The sequence below is a fragment of the Mus pahari genome, chromosome 13 (assembly GCF_900095145.1).
Source record: "Mus pahari chromosome 13, PAHARI_EIJ_v1.1, whole genome shotgun sequence".
NCBI lineage: Eukaryota > Metazoa > Chordata > Mammalia > Rodentia > Muridae > Mus > Mus pahari.
The window spans coordinates 28,998,838-29,007,259 of record NC_034602.1 but is presented as its reverse complement, the minus strand read 5'-3'; the positions used below and the strand labels follow the sequence as shown (position 1 = coordinate 29,007,259).

General features: G+C 49.1%; 1 protein-coding gene across 2 annotated transcripts in view; it reads right to left on the bottom strand.

Moving 5' to 3' along the window:
* Acox3 (acyl-CoA oxidase 3, pristanoyl) overlaps positions 1-1,443 on the bottom strand; it is a 33,749-nt gene extending 32,306 nt beyond the window's left edge. The window contains exons 1-2 of one of the 2 annotated variants that reach the window (XM_029545338.1): positions 1,346-1,443; positions 476-636 (exon numbers count right to left, since the gene is read on the bottom strand). The gene's annotated coding sequence lies outside the window, so the exon portion shown is untranslated. The remainder of the gene's footprint in view (positions 1-475; positions 637-1,345) is intronic. The other variant, XM_029545339.1, reaches the window with a different exon arrangement.
* Between the last annotated feature and the right edge of the window lie 6,979 nt (positions 1,444-8,422).

Here is an 8,422-nt window from a genome sequence, read left to right as displayed (position 1 = left end):
ACTCCAGAAGAGGGCGTCAGATCTTGTTACAGATGGTTGTGAGCCACCATGTGGTTGCTGGGATTTGAACTCCGGACCTTCGGAAGAGCAGTTGGGTGCTCTTACCCACTGAGCCATCTCACCAGCCCCCGTCACTCACTTCTTAATTAGCATGCCACAATAGTTCAATGAGAAGGAACCATTTTCTGTGACAACTGTGGAAAGGACAAGTTTCTCACATATGCAAAAATCACCTCCCCCGGCACAGATTCATAGGTAATGAGAAAGTGGATTTCTTCTTAATGAAAAACATCTGTGGCAAAGCAGCAAGGTGCTTTGGACTAGAGCCCAAATCCTTAGCAGCTCCCAACGATCCCAAGCCACATGAGGCTACTAACACAGCCACACTGGTGCAAATGAAACAAACACAGCCCCCACAGAGCCAAGCTGCCTTTGCTCCAGTCTCAATAATAGTTTACCAATCCTGTGAACTTACCGAGTTGCTCTCTCCCCCTGTTTCTCAGAAGCAATGTGCGCTCGGGGCAGTGTCTGCCACAAACGGTCCTGGCACTCAAATCAGGCACTTGTGATGTCTCCTGAGGTAAATGGCAGCTTCATTATCATTGTTCTGACACAACTTTCCTCCAGTCCTTTAGTCTATCCAAAATAAAAAAAATTATGAGGTCCTAGTTTTGGTCTGAAATCCTATATGGATGTCCCCAAAAGACCAGACCCAACCAACATAGTCATTAACATCACACATTGTATTATCAGACTGAAACTTTCAGGACACCTGGGAGATTGGTACCACCTGACCTTATGATAAAGATTTCCTTCCTGCTTCAGTCAAAGTAGCAGATGACCAGACCTGCACCAGCTTCTGTCCCTTGTCTCAGTTCCTCTTCTAGTTCCCACTTTTAAAAGTGTCCATTGTTATGCTGGGTATAATGAACTGACCTATGGTCCTGGCTAATGCCAACACTGAGTCAGGAGGACAGCGTTCAAGGGCAGCCTGATCAACTGAGACTCAAAGGGAGAACTAAGGTCTCAGTGTAGATCAGCGGTAGAGCACTTAAGAGTTCGCTAGGTCCAGAGTTCAATGTACTTGAGAAGTATAAATAGTGTCCTGCCCGGGCACAGCGGGGAGCAGTCCTCTGACACTACAAATTCAACTCACAGCTAACTTTGTTCTGTCTGTCTTGGGATACCTCCCGGCCCCAGGGCAGACTGTAAAAAGCTACGGTCAGTTCGTTCTCCCACTGAGTATCATGTAGGGCAGAGTGCAAACGCCAGCAGTCAGTCACCCCAGCCTGAGCTCCTGCAAACCCTTCCTGTCTGGAATCTCCCGGGCCCGGCATGTCCTCACCTCCTCCTGGATCCAGCTTGGGATTCTTGGTCCTAGTCAACCTGGAGTTTGGCTATTTATCAGGAATAGCCTGGCTTCTGAGGGCGGAGCAAGCTGGTGGTGCCGCCCCACCCCACCCAGCCCCACCCCGTCCCATCCCGGACGCCATTCCTCCCGTGACTGGGGTTGCTGCAAGCTGAAGCCCTGCGTCATCATTCCGCGCCGCCTCGTCGCCAGGGAAACGCGGACGCTCCCGAGAGCTCGGCTCAAATGCGGTTCCGGGTTTGGAGTTTAAAGGATTTCATCCTGGTTGCCTTCTGCCGAGTTAGAGGCTTCCGGCTTATTCAGAAACCGCCTTCGGTCAGAGCTGTCGTGTTTAGGTCCAGGCCTCTCGTGGCTCTGGGAGCACTTCCAGAAGAATTGGACCGCGGATCCATTAAGGTGCACTTTACTCAGAATTGCTCCTATTTTTCCCGGTGGCCTCCTTGCTAGGCACTCCTAAATAGTGCTCTGGTTGGCAGATTCCAGAAGTCACTACAGAACTGCTCAGCGCAGCCCTGACTAGGTGTTTCTGAGCAAGCGGATGCATGTCCAGCTAGGGCTTTCATCACTGATGTACAGCCGAGAGGAAGTGTGTGCCTGCGTGGGTATAGCTGATACCTTTGAAAGGGACTAAAATGATGGATAATGGAGTTAGGGCCAGAGAAAGATGCTGAATTCCATTTCAAGACACAGATTTAAGGCATTGAGACCAGACACAAGAGGACTCTGCCGCTGCCAGCTGAGGCTGGGAGCTGCTTGCCTAACTGCATAACTACTTTGTCCGCAACAATTAATTGCATTTATGGCTCCGACTCAGAACACACTTGCAGACACAAATTTAAGGCATTGAGACCAGACACAAGAGGACTCTGCCGCTACCAGCTGAGGCTTGGAGCTGCTTGCCTAACTGCATAACTTCTTTGTCCGCAACAATTATTGCATTTATGGTTCCGACTCAGAACACACTTGCAGTCACAGGTGTCAGTGGGGGCTTTCCTATTGGAAAGTAGGGAGTCCTGCACATGGGTCATGAACTCATACTGGAGAGGACTGACTCCAGAAAGAGATCCTTCAGGAGCATTTCCTGGTACATTTGTGCCTGCACACACTACATAATAATAATAATAATAATAATAATAATAATAATAATAATAATAACCAACAATTAATAGTACTTATTAATAATAATAATAATGATAGCAAAGGGAAATGACTGAAGGGAGGGCAGCCTAAGGAATGTGATTGTTCCCACCATAAACACTCACCAAATAAACTCAGATAAACCAAGAACAAATGCATCCTTCTCACCTGGGGTGCAGTTGTCACAATGCCTCCCCAAGCAGGGGAACCCAGCAGCAAGGGCAGAAGACAGCAGCCGCCAGCCCTGCATGCCTCACTCTAGTCTAGCTGAAAAGTTTCCAGAATCAGAGCAGCACTCCTACCCAGTCACCTTCATAGTGCCTGAACAGCTGGTAAGAATGTCTTCTGCCTTGCTGAGCAGTCCCAATGGGCAGTCAGTCTCCACCGGCATTTACAACCTGAACCTGTCATTGCAAGGAGTCCTTGAGTTCACAGGGCCGCCCAGAATGGCCTGCAAGCATGCATGCTATTGTTTTTCCAAAGCCAGAGAGGGACGAGGTACCCACTCACTACAGAATTCATATGTAACTCAAGTTTTGTCCAAACACAGCTAATAAGAAGTCCGATTCCTGTGTTAACATGAGGAAAACATTGCTTCCTTGGGAATTATCAGTTTAGATGAACAGTGGGGAGATTGACTCCCTAAAATTAAGGTTTTCCTCAGCAGCAATGGCATTGCTGTCTGGGCTGTGTGAGCCATGATGGTTCATAGGCATATGAGCAGAGTGGGAGTATAAGGATTGTTCTAGGGGTTCTTTGGGAAAGTAGGTTCTTACCCCCGAAGACAAAATGGGTGGTGTCCCTCTGAGGCTGGTGGCAGTTGTTGGACCAGCGTCCTTAGAGAAGGATGTTTGTGCCGTGCTGTGATTTTGTTAAGAGGCAAACATTACCTAGAGTCATCCCCAGGTCTCCTGACTCTGTATTGTTGGGAGTTTGTTGACATAAATTAACTCCATTTGATTCTCATTCCTTATCCTTCCAGAAGTAAGGGTGAGAGGAGACATTTTCAAGCATTTGTGAGGGCAGGAGGAAAGGTCAGAGCTACTGGTGAGCCGGGGCCCTAAGACAATGGCTGTGGCTGTGGAGTCGGATGGATGGGAAGAGAACCGTTGACTAGCAGTTCCATGGAGGATAGGTGTCGAGTCACAGCAGCTAAGTGTGTAGAGGACACTTAGCGTGGTCCAGACCCCTCCCTCCCAGTGTGCATGCTCTCTCTCCGTCTCTCCCTACCCAGCTTCTGCTCTCACAGTTCTCCAGTTCTCTGCCTCTGCCCATCCCTTCTTCTCAGGGCAGGCTCAGCAAGTTTGGATCCTATTGTTCCAATCTCTATTTAATTCTACGGTAACTGGGTTAAAGACTTGCCCCAACCCAGTATGACGGTGATGTTTCTGGCAATGCCAGCACTAGGTAGGAAGATCACAAGTTTGCCCTTGCCTCATTAGCTACTTCCTGATATGACTGCCAAAAAGAAGCTCCAAGGGTGGTGGCACACAGCTCCAAGGGAGCTGGGGTGAGAACATAACTCATGGGACAGTGACCTGGCAGTGTCTGCAGGAGCTCTGCCCGCAGACCCCACTCCTGCTCCATGGTTGCTTACCTCTGCCTCCACCTCATTCCAGTGCCCTGTCCTGCCATCCCCTGCTAGATTTTTAGTCATTTATTCTGTTGGCTGTCACTGACAGCTGTGAGAATTTTTCCATTTTTGTTCGTTGGTGCTGGTATTTGAGATGGTCTCATGTAGCTTGGGCTGGCCATCAAACTTGCCACGTAGCTCAGGCTAGCCTTGAACTCCTGATCCTTCTGCTTGGTATTCAGGTATGTGACAACACACTTGACTGTACATTGTCACAGTTTATTCCCACACTCTAGTCACTTGTCTCTCAACATACCTTCCCTTTCACCACCACACCTCCAAAATTAGTTCAAGATTCCCAGGAAAGTGATAGGGAACAGTCACCACATCATTCAGTGAGAAAATGGGGTGAGGATTTAGCATCAGCCATGGCTAGCAACAGCCTGGCCAAGACCACCCACACCAGCTTCCTAGTTGTAAACCCCTGTGCAGCAGTGGGCAGCTCAAAAGAGTGCTGTAACACACACACACACACACACACACACAGTTTGAAACCTTTTAGTCATGATGAATGTTCCTGGTGTGAACCAGTGGAGGAGAAAATCCCACTGTAAACCCAATCATTCAACCCGAAGGGTTTTTCAAGCTGAAAAGAGAAACTTTCAGGAGTCAGAAGAGCTTCTGTGGGAATAGGAGAGCATTGCAACCAGGCTGTGCATGTCCTGACTGATCACAACTTATCTGATGAGCTGGGGACCACAGGGAACTTCACATAAAGCATCTGTTATCAGGGCTTGCAGCAGGGCTTGGCATAGCTCATTGGTGAAGACATACAGATGTGTTTGTGCAGGCTCTGTCACATCCTCTCTCAACCAGCAAGGAAGACGCAACCACCAGTTCTTCTAACAGCAGTTTATTCAGGAACCTTGAACAATCTTCATCATCTCCCTCTTCATCTCTCCCGAGCTTGTAGCCCTTTTATACTCTCATATCCACTCCAATCACGGCAGGCCACATCACCTCACCAGGAGCGTGGCCTCAGCCAACCAGAAGAGCGGGAACATATCACCACCAAATATGGACTTGTTTACCACAAGCTCCATAGCCAACAGGTGCCATCTTTTAAGGTGCGGCTTTGGGTAGCCCAGGGGAGGGGCCATGGCCTCCTACAAGGCTCCTTACCTGGATTGCTCCAATTGCTAGGAAAACACAAGATGGGAAGAGGGAAGTGGGAAGCCATGTCTTTAAACATGGAAGTCAAAGAACCATGAGAAAGCCCAGAGTGTCGGGGAAAGTATGGCTAGGCTTTTGGCTGGGATCCATAAAAGAGAGATAAAAAGAAGGAAAAGAAAACAAATACTTGGGCTGGAGAGATGGCACAGCAGTTAAGAGCATCGACTGCTTTTCCGAAGGTCGTGAGTTCAAATCCCAGCAACCACATGATGCCTCACAACCATCTGTAATGAGATCTAATGCCCTCTTCTGGGGTGTCTGAAGACAGCTACGGTGTACTTATACACAATAAATAAATCTTTAAAAAGAAAAAAGAAAAGAAATATTTAGTGCCAAACCACAGATGTCAGTTCAGTGGTCACAGGGGTGCACTAGGGACAGAAATACAGTCCATTTATTTTAAAAGGCAAAGGAGCTGGAAGGCAGCAGTTAAGTGGATCTCTTATCTCTGAACGCTTTCTCGTAAGTGGCTAAGAAATAAGGAGATCCAAGGAAGACTGTGTTGCTAGCTTGCCCTGGGGCATCCTCAGAGGGCAGACAGAAAGGAATCCTCACCACCACTCCCACCCTGGGTCCTAGTCAGGAAGGAACTCAGACCTCAGTCTAGCCTCGACCTTGCTGGTTTCTCCATCCCTGGAGGCTAGGGCCTGCTTCTCCCAGGACTGATTGCAGGCTCTCTCTGTCCTCTGTCATTCTGTCGTACTTCCTAACCTTGGTAAGCTCCCATGTGACACAAAGGATCCTAATGCCTTCATGCTGCAAGTTAGTGGTGTCCCTTCATGAAGGAAGGGACTGGGAACAAACAAAATTGGGGATAAGAAGAACCGCACAACAGTGGGAGAAGTGTCTGGGGGTGGTTATCTAGTTGGTGCAGGGAGCCCTGCCTGGGGAGGGACATTTTAACTAACTCCAAATGGGCAAGAAGAGCTGGAAATGTGTAACCAACGAGGAAGGCCCTAAGGCTGGAGTTGCCCTTTGGTTTGGAGAACCAAAGACCATGTAGCAGGACTCAGTGGGTGGAGGAAGAAGGCCAGGGGTTAGGGTTGAAAAGGGAGATGGAGTGTGTGAGGTGCTGGGGGTGAGCCGTGGGCAGAGTAACGGACTCCCAGTCCAGTGGGACAGTTTCCCATAAGACATCTGCATCATCTGCCAGGACATCAGCCATAGCAATAGATGGCTCTGCCTCTTCCCCAGGCAGTGGCTTCTGGATTCCCCAACTTTGCTCCAAGCCTAAGCCTACAAGTTTCTTGGGTCTCTTTCATACCCTCATGACACGTTTCAGTGAAATAGGAACTAAAAGATGGTGTGGTAAGACACATGTAATCCCAGCACTCAGGAGGAAGCAGCTTGGGGATCACTACCTCCACGTATACAGAAATGCGCTTAGCCTGGGAGGAGTGAAGGCATTTTCATTCAAATACGTGTGCTTGTGTGTGTGCGTGTGTGTGCTTTTGTATGTGTGCGTATGTGTGTGTGCATGTATGTGTGCTTTTGTATGTGTGCATATGTATGCATGTGTGTGTATTTGTGTGTATGTGTGTGCATGTATGTGGGTGTGTATGAACATGGACGTGTACATAAGTGCAAGCATACACTGCAGACAGACGCGGGCATCCACTCCCTTGGAGCCAATGACTAGTGTTTTGAAGCTGCTAGCCATTGATGTTGGACTCTGAGCCCCAGTCTACATGATTTGAGTTTCAAATGTTCTTTTGTTTTGTGGGGGATTTTGTTTGTCTTTTCGAGACAGATTTGCTCTGTGTAGCCCTAACTGTCCTGGAACTCACTCTATAAACCAGGCTGGCCTCAGACTTGGAGATCTGCCTGCCTCTGCTCCCCCCGGGACCAAGATTAGAGGCATGCACCATCAGCACCCAACAAAGCAGCATGTGTCCTTAACAGCTAAGCCATTTCATCACCTCCCCCCAGGAGCGAAGGTATTCAAAAGAGACATTGCGCCCTCTAATTTGTCTTATCGGGTAAAAGATGGTGCAACTTTTGAGAAAAGGCACAAACCAACTCTCTTTAAATCGCGTCACTGAGCTCTCGCCACGCCTTTGAGGTTAGAGGTGCCACGTGAGTCACTAGCTTCCCTGTCTCTTCACCACCCCCAACACACTTAAACTTTGCTTTCCAGACTCCGTGGACTGACTTGTTGGTTAGCCGCCTCTGTCAGCTAGCAGCTTCTCAGAGCCAGGGTCTGTTTAGCCCTGCACCTGAGTCCGCACAACCATGCACCGCCAACACTGATCTTTGCCTGCTGTAGCACCACTAACACCTTAGGTGTTAGGTTAGCGTTGCCATTCAGCAGGCGGGGGTCCTTTGCTCTAACTGGATAGAGGCAAGAGGAAGCGCTTCAAGGGCTGTCTGTTTTGTGGTGGCTTTTGTATCCCTTAGCTTAGGCTTGAGTTCAGGGCAGCACACGGCATTAACAGCAGCCATTTGCGCCCTCTAGTGTCACCTCTGTGTAAGCTTAAGGTTATGGGACCCTTAGTCCTACAGTGACAAGTGTTACAGCTCTACTATAGGGCTAGAGTGTCAGAATCCCACAGCCTTATACCGTACACAGTTCCTGCATGTGGTGTGTCTGAGCCCCTTGGCTCTCAAGTCCTGACAGCTCTGTGGAACCGTTCAAGCTCTTCACATCCTTCTCTCCTTCCTCTCACTCTTAAGCCCTGCTGTATGGTTTCTGCTCTGGCTGCCTCTCTTGCTATGACCACTGCTGTGGCGGTTGCCACTGCTCTGTTTTCCTGCTTCTCATGCCGTCCTCATTGGTGTTGCAGCTGCCGCCATCACTGTCTGTTACCACTCACCCCCGGCTCCCGCCACCCCCTCTATTACTTCCACAGTTCCCTTTGCCACTCCTGTAGTCCCCGTACCTTCAGCAGCAAGCAGCAGTGGTTGTTTAGCTTCTGTCAAGTGTCCCCGGCTCCCTAAGGGACATAATGAAACCTAGGAGCAGCAATAAAGTGAAACTTTGGCCTACATGGGTGTTGCCAACAGGCTGGGAGGTGAGGTCATGAATGTGGGTTTGGCTCTTTGGACCAAGAGCAGAGGCATGCGGTTGAATGTGCTGATATAAAAACACAGCTTTGACCTTAAAGGGAATG